The sequence below is a fragment of the Fukomys damarensis genome, unplaced genomic scaffold, assembly GCF_012274545.1.
Source record: "Fukomys damarensis isolate Sample0158 unplaced genomic scaffold, DMR_v1.0_HiC HiC_scaffold_34, whole genome shotgun sequence".
Classification (NCBI taxonomy): Eukaryota; Metazoa; Chordata; class Mammalia; order Rodentia; family Bathyergidae; genus Fukomys; species Fukomys damarensis.
Genome location: NW_022900946.1, coordinates 25,292,697 through 25,305,248, shown reverse-complemented (window position 1 = coordinate 25,305,248; position 12,552 = coordinate 25,292,697). Strand labels below are relative to the sequence as shown.

At 42.3% G+C, this 12,552-nt stretch overlaps 1 protein-coding gene across 2 annotated transcripts in view; it reads right to left on the bottom strand.

Moving 5' to 3' along the window:
• Positions 1 to 12,552, bottom strand: part of LOC104859919 (beta-adrenergic receptor kinase 2) — a 135,117-nt gene that overhangs the window by 80,862 nt on the left and 41,703 nt on the right. The window lies entirely within an intron of this gene.

The following is a 12,552-nucleotide window of genomic DNA, read 5'->3' as shown; positions in this document are numbered from 1 at the left end:
AATTATTAAGTCTAGAAGTCCTTTGGCAGAGTTTTTGGGGTCTTCTATATAGAGTATCATGTCATCTACAAATAATAATTTAACTTGTACATTTCCTATCCTTTTTCCTTTTATTTCTTTCTCTTGTCTAATTGCTGTGGCTAATGTTTCCAGAACTATATTGAACAAGAGTGGTGATAATGGACATTCTTGTCTTGTTCCTGATTTTAGTGTGAAAGATTTCAGTTTTTGTCTGTTTACTGTGATGTTGGCTTTTGGTTTTTAATAGATGGCTTTTATCAGGTTGACATAAAGGACAGCTATCCTAATTTCCTGTAGGGTTTTTATCATGAATGAACTTTGACAAATGCTTTTTATGCATCTATTGAGATGATCATATGGCTTTTGTCCTTGACTCTGTTAATATAGTGCATTACATATGGTGAACCATCCCTGCATCCCTGGGATGAATTCTACTTGATCAGAGTGTATGATCTTCTTGATGAATGTCTACATTCTGTTTACTAGTATATTATTGAGAAATTTTACATCTATGTTCATTAGGGAGATTGCCCTATGGTTCTCTATTTTGGTTGGGTTCTTCTCTGCTTTTGGAATCAAGGAAATGCTTGCTTCCAGGTATGATTTTCCAGGAATAAATTCAATTTTATTAATGACTTTGAGAAGTATCAGTATTAGGTCTTCTCTAAATTTCTTGTAGAATTCAGCAGTGAAGCCATCAGGGCCTAGGATTTTCTTTGTTGGTAATTTTAATTTCACTGATTGATATTGGGTTTTTTCGAATTTTTATACCTTCTTGGTTCAACTTTGGTAATTTATAAATATTTAGGAATCTGTCCAATTCATCTGTATTTTCCATCTTATTAGATTACAGGTTCTCAATGTAGGTACTGATGATCCTCTGGATTTCTGCTGGATCTGTTTTAATTTCACCCTTTCATTCCTAATTGCATGGATTTGAGCCCTCTCTCTCTCTCCCTCCCTCCCTCTCACTCTCTCTCTCTCTCTCTCTCTCCCCCTCCCTCCCCTCCCCTCCCTCCCTCTTTCTTTCTCTGCCTGTCTGTCTATTTTGTACCTGGGATTGAATTTAGGACCTTGTGCTTGCAAGGCAAGTGGCAGAAAAACTGAGCTAAATCCCCGGCTCTTCTTTCCTTGTTTTGATAAGGTTGGCTAAAGGTCTGTCAATTTCATTTATTCTTTCAAAGAATGAACTCTTCACTGATTTTTTTGTATCATTCTCATAGTCTCCATTGCACTGATTTCTGCTGATCTTTAGAATTTCCTCCCTGGTACAAGCTTTGGGTTTGTCTTGCTGTTCTTTTTCTAGAAGCTTGAAGTTCAGCATTAGGTTATTTGAGCTCACTCTGTTTTCCTAATATGGGCATTCACTGCTATGAAGTTCCCTCATAGAACTGCTTTCACGGTGTCCCATAAGTTCCAGTATGTTGTACTATCATTATCATTTAATTGCAGAAACTGTCTGATTACTACTTTAATTTCATCTGTGACCCATTGGTTGTTCAGGAGGGTGTTATCCAATTTCTATGTGTTTATGAAGTTCTTGTTGTTTCTTTTGCTATCGATCTCTCCAATTTCGTTGTGCTATGGTCTGATAACATACAGGGGATAACTTCAATTCCTTTGCATTTACTTAAGCATGCTGTATGAGCTAGCATGTGGTATATTTTGGAGAACAATACATGTGCAGCTGAGAATGTGTGTTCTGATTTTGTGGGGCAGAACACTCTGTAGACATCTATTAGGTCCATCTGTTCAAAAGTCTGGTTCCGTTTTAGTATTTCATTGTTGATTTTTTTGTCTAGTTAATCTGCCTCTTTGTGACAGCAGGGTATTGCAGTTCCCCACCACAACTGTAGTAGAACTTATTTTATTTTTCATGTCAATATTTGTTTTATATAGTTGGGTGCACTAATATTTGGTGCATATATATTTATGATTGTCATCTGTTCCTCTTGGATTGTTCCTTTTACAAGGATGTAGTTACTTTGTTGTCTCTCTCAATGTCTTGGCTTGAAATCCACTTTGTCTGCAAACAGAATGGCTACCTTTGCTTTTTTCCAGGTTGCTTTTGCATGAAGTATTGTTTTCCATGCTTTGAGCCAATAAATATATGAAAAAATGTTCAACATCACTGGTCATTCGAGAGATGAAGAGGAAAACAACACTGAGATTCTACCTCATCCCAGAAAGAATGGCTATCAAGAAATCAACCAATAACAACTGATGGGCAAATGGTCTGTTTCCAAGTTTTAGCTATTACAAACTGTAAAAACATAGGTGCGCATATGCCACTGTGATATGATTCTTTTAATTCTTTTGGAAAGATACCCAGCAGAGCTATGGCTGGGTCAAATGGAACCTCTAGTCCCAGCTCTATGAGGTATCTCCGTATTGATTTCCATAGTGATTGCACCAGTCTGCCCTCCCAGTAACAAATGCTGGCAGGGCTGTGGGGAGAAAGGAACTCTCTCCATTATTGGTGGGAGTGCCGACTGGTGCAACCACTGTGGAAATCAATATGGATATACCTCAAAGATTAGAGATCCCATTTTACCCAGCTATCCTCTGCTGGGTATCTTTCCAAAAGAAAAGAATCATACCACAGTGATATATGCATACCCATGTTTATAGCAGCACAGTTTATAATAGCTAAAACTTGGAAACAATCCAAATGCCCAACAACTGGAGAATGGAAGATGTGGTTTTTCTATAAAATAGAGTACTCCTCAGCCATAAAGAATAAGAAACTAGAGACATTTATAGCTAAATGGATGCACATTGAGGCCATACTCTATTTAGTTTTTTATTGAGTTTATTGGTACTTTTAAAGATACAGTACAGTTACATTCTTCATTGGGATCTTGTACCTTTACATGACAGAACTTGGTTCTCATTTTTTCCCCATACCCCTGCCCTCCCTTTACCCTCCCTTATTTACAAAGACTTTGCTTCCATTTTTTCCATTTCTCCTATTTTTTTTCTTCTTATTTCCTTTCCCCTACCTTTCCCATTCTCCTACACCTTTAGTTGAGACTAGACTCTAAAGTGAAACAAATAGGACACACAAGTAAATATCAAATAGTTTCTCTGGTGTGAAAAACTAAAAGTATAAATAAGGTTCAAATGCTGTACTTGATAGTGTGAAGTAGGAAGAAAATGGTTAAGGGTGAAGTGGGAAGGGGAGGGGAAAGGGAATAAGGGAAAGGATAAATATGAAAAAGGAAAAAATGGAAACAAAGTTTTTGTAAATAGGGATGCCTTGGGATGTGCAAATCACCCTGCTGTTCTCAGAGCCATTCCACCTCCCTACCTGTTATACTTTACATTGAGAATGTCCCCCCAAAGGCTCATGTGCTCAGAGGTGGAGTTCTGGGAAGGTGACTGAACCTTGGAAGCACTGTACTCATCTGTGGATTCATCAGGGGTGTGGCTAGAAATGTAGGTTGTTCCTAGGTTGTTGCTTCTCTCTCTGTTTCCTGGTTGCCATGACATGAACATCTTTCCTCCATTGGACCCTTGATCTCTGCTTCTTGGCCACCATGATATGAGCAACTTTCCTCTGCCAGGTGCTTCCCCCATGACCTTCCTGCCTCAGAACCAGCTAACTATGGACTGAAAGCAGGAGCCAAAATAAACCTCTCCTTTGAGTTGCAGGTGGCTGGCAATTTGTCCCAGCAACCAGAAAGTGACTAACACACTATCTCTCAGGTATTTGGCAGGGAGGCACACTGACTCATTCTAGGTAATCTATGTGGCCTTCTCTGGTCCCTTGCCATGTCCCCGGGGTGGATGGAAATATCTCCAGCATTGGCATAGCCTAGGAACAGACAGCTTGGTGTACACTAAGGAAGGAGGCTCCTCAACTCCGGTGGCCCACGTGAGGGGAGGGGTTACTTGTTTGCTTCTAGCACAATGGCTACAACCAAATCAGTCCAACACACAGTGAATATGTACTGAGGGAAGGTCAGTGTGGCTTGGGGACAGCCACAGAGAGTTCAGGTGCAAGCTGGATAAGGGGACTGAGCTCACACAGAGTCAGGAGAGAGAAAAATTATACAAGTGCGACAGGCAGGAAACCTAAACTGAGAGGAGAGACTGAATCCTGCACCCGGGCAGGGCAAGTCCCCACAGGGCTGGTGGGCAGGGTGCTTTCTGCCATGGTGGGTTCCGATGTGCCCAAAGGCTGGGCTGCACCCAGTGGGCTGAGGGATCACACACACACACAAGGGAGCTGATGCGGCAGACATCAGTTAATCAGTACTCAATGTTTGCTGACAACCTCCAAGTGCCAAAAGCCTGCTGGAGAATAGTTTTTAATATAAGTGGGCAATTTTTTAAAATAAAAAATAAAAACCAGTCTCAAATCCAGAGCAGAGGAGCACCTTCTCCTGAAACAAAAGGACCTGAGCGAAGTTGAAATTTGGCATTATGAGTTCACACCCCTTCGCCCTCCCAAAGGCTCTGTGCAGTAAAACACTGATCTGCTACCATGGTTGTTCCTAGGTGGTCCTTTCACCTCATCTTGTTCTAGAGCGTAACCTAAAACAGATACTTTAGTATGACAGTATATACTAACAACACCTGCCGACATCCACCCCCAGAATATTTCTATTAGAATGTGAAGAGGTTAGCAAAGGCCTGAGAGACCTAAAAGAACAAAATCTTAACAGTGGATGCAGGGAGGTATGGTGGCCACTGCTGTCAAGGGCGCAGGTAAGAAGGCCAGCCCTGGCTGCACTGAGCTTCATACCGCCTACCTGGTACTGTGTTTCCTTGAGCAACTCAAGGCTGGAGATCTTTTCATAATTGAAGTGAATTTAATGAAGATAAAATGACTACTTACTAGAATAATGAGAAGGTAACGCTGATTATTTTGCCCAAACTTGTTTTAACTTACATCACTGGAATATAGTAACTGATCTATTAAACGGCAGTAGTGGTTTTTCTTTTAAGTCACACAGTAACCTATGAACATCTGTAGTTAGTTTGTTGAGAACATTTGAAGGTACAGCAGTTATATCTGGAGCTTTACACCATCTCAGAAGTCAAGATGTTCCCAGGGGAAGCAATACAGGCTTTATCAACGGTTTATCCCTTCTCTTAGGGGAGCACAAGGGACACAGCTGCTTCTCCACAGCCTGCCTGCTCATCTCAGCACTTCACAGGATGTTCATCCTGTCACCTACAGACCAGCACCTTACACAGCAGTCTTCATTCTAAGGAAACCACGCCATACACAGATACACACTTTTTACTAAATGCTACAAATAAATATAAATAAAACCTTTATACTAAAGGTAGTTAAAATCATTTCCTACTGAAATAGAAAATCAACCAAAAACAGGCTAAACTGAACTTTATGGAATTACAAAGAAGAAATAGTGTAAGAGACTATCTTTGATATCTCAAGGATTTATACTTCAGTTAAGGAAATGGCATCAGAGCACCCTAGGAATGCTGTTTTCCACAGTAAGTGCCAAATGAACTTACTGGCTCCAGACAGTGTCCCTGGAACATCAGAAAAGCAACCTCCAGTGTCCCTCAGTATTCATGAGAGGTGGGGTCCAGGACCCCCTATGCATACCAAAACACACAGACGTTCAATTCCCTTATAGAAAGTGGTGTACTACCTTGCACATAACCTACCCACATCCTCCTGTATGTTTTAATATCTGAACTACTTATAACACTCAATACAGTGCAGATGCCACGTAAAGATTTTTTTACTGTATTGTTTAGAAAATGACAATGAGAGAAAAGTTGGTACGTGTTCAGTACAGATGCAACGCTCGAAAAATATTTTCAATTTGCAGTTGCTTTTGAGTCTACAGATGAAGACACTGCAGATAGGGAGGGATGACTGTATTTATAATAGGAAAGAAGGAATTATAAGCCAATTCTTGAATAAGTGAATCTTTTGAGAGAAGCACCAGATGGAAGGTGCTTCTGAGATGGACACGGTGTGAAGGAAAGAGTCAGGCAAGATGAGCACAAGGCAGGCAGTGGAGGTGAGAGCTGGGATACCAGACAAAGGAAAGGAGACGGCTGCTGGTTCTGGTGACCTGAATGACAGACACAAGTGGTTCTCTATCCCCCAGTGGAGGCTAAGGACAGGTTTAGAATATGAGCGTGTTCATGGATCACTGCATAACACTTAGAAAAGGGATGCAGAAAGGAAAAAATAAAATAGGGTAGCCAGTAAGGAAGGTCTTGAAATATCTAGGTCAGGATAATGACAGCATGAACTGAGGTGGCAGCAGTGGAGAGGGAAAATGACAGGGCAAGAGTGACAAGGGGAGATGGGTGTCAACAAGGTGCCATGTTCTGGATCCTCGGAGGCATGGAGAACAAAACTCAGGAAGGCAGGAAAGTACATGTGCTATGTGCACAAGTGTGCACTGTGCACTCACTGTGTCCTGCGTGTGTCCTGCACATGTGCATGTTCACTTATGTGGATATGTGTGTTGGTTAGTTCATTTGGATTTTTCTTTTGGCCAAGGGACAACCAGGGAAGTGTGGGATTTGTTTCGGGGGAGGCAAGGCAGTGTTACCCGAGAAGGGACCCTTCCACAGCAGTGACCACGGGTCAGAAATGAGCTGCCTTGCTCAGGCTAAGGATGAAGCTGTGGCATCAGACAGGGTGGTGACGGGCACACACAGGGTATGGGAAGCAGAGAGCCACAGGACAAGCCTGAGGCCGAGGGAGACTTAGGAGGCAGAGCGCTTTGTGGGTTTGGAGGCGCGCATGTTGATTCTGCCACTGCTCCTGTGTCTTTGTCCCCTTTCAGCTTTCTACACTTCAGCTAGTTTCTTTCCTTCCAACGTTTTGAATAATTTAAGGAAGTACACTGTATAGAACCTATCCCCTTAAATTACAGAACTAAGTAACCCCAACTACACACCCCCGGACGGCATTACGCTCTCCACAGATCATCTTCCCACTTTCACCAGTCAGCTGAAGCTCCGGCCCAGAACACATCCCAAACTCACCTATCCCTGCATTTCCATGGGTCGTGGAGGATCCTGCAAAGTGTTCTCCCTGCTTCCACCCCCACATATACCCCAACAATTCCTTCTCTAGAAAGTGGCTAAAATGACTTTAAAACATAATTTAGATCTGCTCAAAACCCACCTACCAGCGCTTCCCCAGACGCAGTAAGCCCTATTCATGCAGGTGGCGGTGCTAGCCTGGCTGGTGGCTATTTCTCAACATACTATGTGTTCTCCAGCCCCAGCTCATGACAACACTGCCCCCAGTATGGGGGGTTCTTCCTCCTGGTCTTTATGGGGATGATCCTTCTCTCTAGATCACTCTAAGAAATGCACTTGCAACAACTATCCTAATTGCTCCTTAGTCTCTTTCATGCCAGCTGCTCTTTCTTGTTTCTGTGGCACTGACAAGAAGATTCTACTTTGCCGATGTCACAGTGTCCCCAAGTCAGCTGACCCTTTGTCTTCTACATGGTGGTGCAACCTAAATTCTGGCCCCTGCTGTGCACCAGTGAACAGTGTAGTTTTTGTTGACTCTCTTATTACTAATGGACCTTGGTCTTTTCATTCATAAAATGTAGCCCAGACTTCCTGTCGGTGCACGATACACTCTTGCATTAGGTAGAAGGACAACTGCTAAGAGAAAGGGAAGACGAAAGAAAGGACGAAAGGAGGGATGGAGAAGACAGAGGGAAGAACCAGTCTTGCAGATCAATCCTACCATGTGGTCCTGCCGCAAGCAGAGGAAGTCCTGGCACCAGGGAGCCTGAATCCCACCACTGCCCCTAAGACAACTGACCCAGAGTTTGAGGGACGGTTTCAAAAATGTTATTAGATTAGTAGCTTTCCAAAGCAATTAGGAGCATGGGCCTTGAAATGCACAGACTCTAGCTCTTCTACAAAGCGGATTCTAGCTCGGCTCATTACTATCTTTGAGTCATTTCACCTCCCTGGCTCCTCTCCTGGGCTAGGGAGCTGACAGTGACCCACAGGTAGTCATTCTGAAGATTATGTGAGATCGTGTGGCACAGCACTGGGTGGGCACCTGGAGCTTGAGCAGAGTGATCATCACACACTGTGCAGTTGTGGACTTTTTCAAAGCTGCTGCTTCTGAGTGTAGCTTTACCTGTGCTGCTGTAGGACGGTGAAACAGTCTCTGTCTCTGTGTTGGTCTGTGAAGTATGGCAAAGGTGTTGTATGCCCAAGTCCTTACGTGGAGCTCCAGCTTCGAATGCTTAACTCATTTCCCCACTAGAGCCAAATATTTTATTTTAAAATAAAATTACAAGCTGGTTATGGTAGTGCACACCTGTAATCTTATCACTCTCTAAGGCTGAGGTAGAAGGATTTCAAGTTAAAGCCCAGCTTGGGCAAATGAGTAATTTGGTAAGATTCTGCCTCAAAATAAAAAGAGCTGGAAATACAGCTCAGTTAAAGGCCCTGAATTCAATCCTCAGTACCATAAAATAAAATAAAATAGAATTAGATTACATTTCAGGGCAAAAGACAGTAACAAGCACCAGGCTTAATCTTTCACCACACACAACCAGAAAACTGCACAAAAGAGATGTCTTCAAACATGGAAATGACCACAGTTGAATGACAGAGAAGAAATGAACTAGGAGGCCCCTGACTAGACTAGCTCAGCCTCCAGGTACTTTCTGCTCTGCAAGGTTGGGAGGGGACTCAAGTGGACCAAGGAGTCTCTGTGAGTCAGGGTACCAAGAGCTCAAGCAAGCCAAGCTTCCCCAAAACACTGAAAAATAAACAAAGCAGCCAAAAAGTCAGCATTATCAACAACATCCCATACTAAAACATACTCACTTCTAAGTAATTCAGAAAAAGGAACAAACAGAAAACAGGAGAATGTGAGGCTCAAATTCAATTATGCCTAAAACTATGAAACTGTAAATGGCCTACAATTCTAAATTAAAAGGCAGAGATTGCCTGGATTTTAAAAAATACTGTCTCACCTATATTCTGCCTGTAACAAACACTCTTTAAATACAGATATACTTTGCAAATAAAAGAATGGGGACGAATGAATATGCAAACACAAACATCAAGAAACCTAAAGTGATTTACACAAGACAAAGCAGGTCTCAAAGCAATATATTACCAGATAAAGAAGGATGTTTCATAATGGTAAAAGGGTCAGTTTTTCAAAAGGACATAACAACCATACTGTGTGCAGCTACCAGAGGGTACAGCAACTCCTCTCCTCAGCGATTTCCAAAGAAAATTGATAGAGTGTGTTCTCAACAAGACTTGCACATAAGTATCCATCAATTCACAATAGCACCAGACTGGAAAAAACCCCGTATCCATGAACAGTGAACTGTGCTAAGTCCATACAATAGAACACTATTTGGCAAAAAGAGAAACTAAATCCTTAGACAAGCAGCAACATGGATGAATCTCAAAGACATTATGCTACATATGCCCGACATGCCAGACACGAGTGCATATTGTTCAGTCCTATCTATGTGAAGTTCTGGAAAGGGTAAATGCAATCTACTGTGAGTTAAAGCAGGTCTTGGCTGCCTGGGCTGGGGGAACACAGGATACTTTTTAAATGATGCCAGTGATCCCTATATGGATTATAGTCACAGGCACATGATGTATACATTTGTCAAAGCTCAAAACTAGCCTTCAAATGGATGCTTTTTATTATATCCATATTCCATATCCATAAAATTGTTTTAAGAAGAATATAAATAGAGAGCATATTTATAAGTAAATAAGGAGAAAAACTCGTAACAATAGGTTCTTACGGCTTTGGTATCTAGTAAGGAAGAAATCAAGACATGTTCTGAAATAATAAGCTAGAAAAGCAAAAATGAAGGAAAAACCTTCAAATCAATGTTTCCACTCAGCTATTCTATTCGTTTTTTCTGAACTCTTCTTTGTTCAGCTTAAATGTAGAAAGTACAAAAGAAAACTACTTTTCATCTTCTTCAATGGTCATTAAGTGTAAGAAAGGAAATAGATTCCTAAAGAGCAAACTCTGAAGACTAACAATGATTTTTTTTTCAAAAAATTTAGTCATTCCTTCATGCTCAAATAAGTGAAATTTCTAATTGAAAGAATTTCTTTGGCAAGTAAGAGCATTCTACAAGTAAGAACAGTTGCTACTCTACAAAGTTGTTCTGGTTCTCTGTGCATCCTCAGGTTAGGAACAGTGTGTGAGTGCTCTGCTGGGATCTCTCTTCTTACCTACAGGCAAAGAGGCTCCTCTCTCCACTCAAGCAGAAAACTGTCAGGCTAAGACAAAGCTCTCAGTGTTCTGCTGACCAAAAAAATACCATATTAGCAAAATGCAAAGGACACAGGACAGCACTTCAGTGAGTGGCCCCTGTGCCAATCGAGTCACCTTAATGCCAAGAGGATAGACAAAAGCATTCCCCAACACCCTCAGCCTCTTGTGGGAGCCTTTTCTTTACCTTCCAACTCTCGCTGAAGTGGAGACACCACATTCACTTCCCCTACCATATCCCCAATGCACTACAGATTTCTATACCACATATAATTCTTTACAAACCCTGTGGGCTCTCTTTTCAAAATCTGGAATTCAATTTCTTCTTATCATCTCAATGCTACCATCCTGGTCCAAAAGCCAGAATTATTTGTCTGGGCTTCTGGCTTCCTCGGGGGGTTCTAAAATGCAGGTCCTTCCTCCCCAGCTGAGTCCTACACAGAAGCTGAATCAGACTGTGGCACTCCCATGCTCAAACTGTCCTGGTCCTATCTCACTCCCAAGAGAATCATGTTCCTTAGGACAGTCTCCAAGGCTTCCTCCACGCTGCACTTGCCCTTCCCTCTCTCCAGGCTCCCTGAACTGTGGCCTCCCACTGTTCAGCTCCAGCCCAGGGTCTTTGACCTCTTATAGCTGCACCTTGGGCACCGGCATCCCGCACCTAAACACACAACACTCAGCTCTCTTTCTCCCCCAGGTCTCTGCACACTGCCCTTTCCAAGTGGTGCTTCCTTACATCAGCCCACTGGAAAATAAAATATCACACACACCAGCCCTCCTGCTTCTCTTGGAGGCCCTAGTGTTCCTGGCCCTCCAAATGTGTGACTGCGGGGGACAGAGCATAGCCACCCCCCCAGGCATGTTACCTCTGCAAGGGCATGGTTTTCAGCTTTTGTTCACTAAGGCACTCCCTGTACTAGCAAGAGTAGGCGCATACTCTGGGTTCAATTCCAAGTACGGCAAAAAACAAAAACAAAAAATAAACCAAACAAGCAAACAAACCAAAGGAATGTATAGTGCCGAGGTACATTTTTCAATGAATGACTGAATTTATAGAAATAATTTCAAACTAAATTTAATAATCACCTTCCAGTATACTTCTACATTTCTCAGTTTTGATTTTGACTAGAAGTAGAAATACCAAGATAAATCAGTAAAAAGGAATAAAGCTCTCACAAAACATTATTTCCAAAGCAGCTGAAACCCAGGGATATTTCACAACAGTGCACCACCAGTCTGAATTTCCTAACCCATAGGGTTTCCCCTGCAAAGGTGTAATCACCCCTCAATGTCAGTGTGAATAGCAGAGGTGATGGCCCACAGCTGCTTGGCATTCTCTGGAAATACAGAGTGAAACTCCTCATTTGCTAACACTGTTAGAGCATGTAGATTTTTTTTTCCCCCCTAAAATATGTGGGAAGGAGAGAGCTACAAAGTCCAGTGTGACAGCAGATACTGGCTGCTCTGCAAGGTTGCCTCTTAGCTAACAGTTTTCTTAACATTTGCCTTGGGATCTAAAAGAGTGACCCGTAGCCCCCTTCCACAGATCACAGCAACTTGCAATGCCCCAGGTCTGCTTGTTTCATTAATGTGTACTTGGCCACTCACGTTCTGCAGGATGAGTTGCTTGCTGTTCACGGGAGCCTGCTGTGGCCTGATGCTAAGTCCTTGTTGTGTGCCTTTGTGTTTAATGAGGCATTCTGAGCAAAGTACTCAAAACAAATTTGATAGTGAATGTTGCATTCAGCAAAACAAATAAATTAGACCAGCTACAGAGAGATCCTTGTGTACTGCCCCAGATTCTGGATTTCAGTGCCATTATATATTGAATAGGAGTTGTATAGATGATACATTACTGGAAAGAAAGGCAGAAGGAAGAATGAAGGGGGAAAGAAAGGCCATATGTGTCTTAATGGCTACGTTTAATTCTTGATGTTCACAGGAATAAGAAGCACATGAATTTTTTTGTTTTCACTGCAGTTCTGGGAATTGAACCCAGGACCTTACACATCCAAGTAGTCTACCACTGAACTATATCCCCAGCTCGTCCCTCTGTTTTTGTTTTGTGCTACTGAAGATGGAACCTACACCCATGCACTGAGCTATATCCCCAGCCTTTTTTATTTTATACTTTGAGACAGCTTCTCATGAAGTTGCCCAGGCTGGGTTTTGAACATGCGTTCCTCCTGCTCTTGCTGTCCCAAGATTACAGGCATGTGCCAATACACCAGCTAGCACATGACCTCTAATCCAGAATGACTTCCAATCTAGGCTTGGCTTCCTGG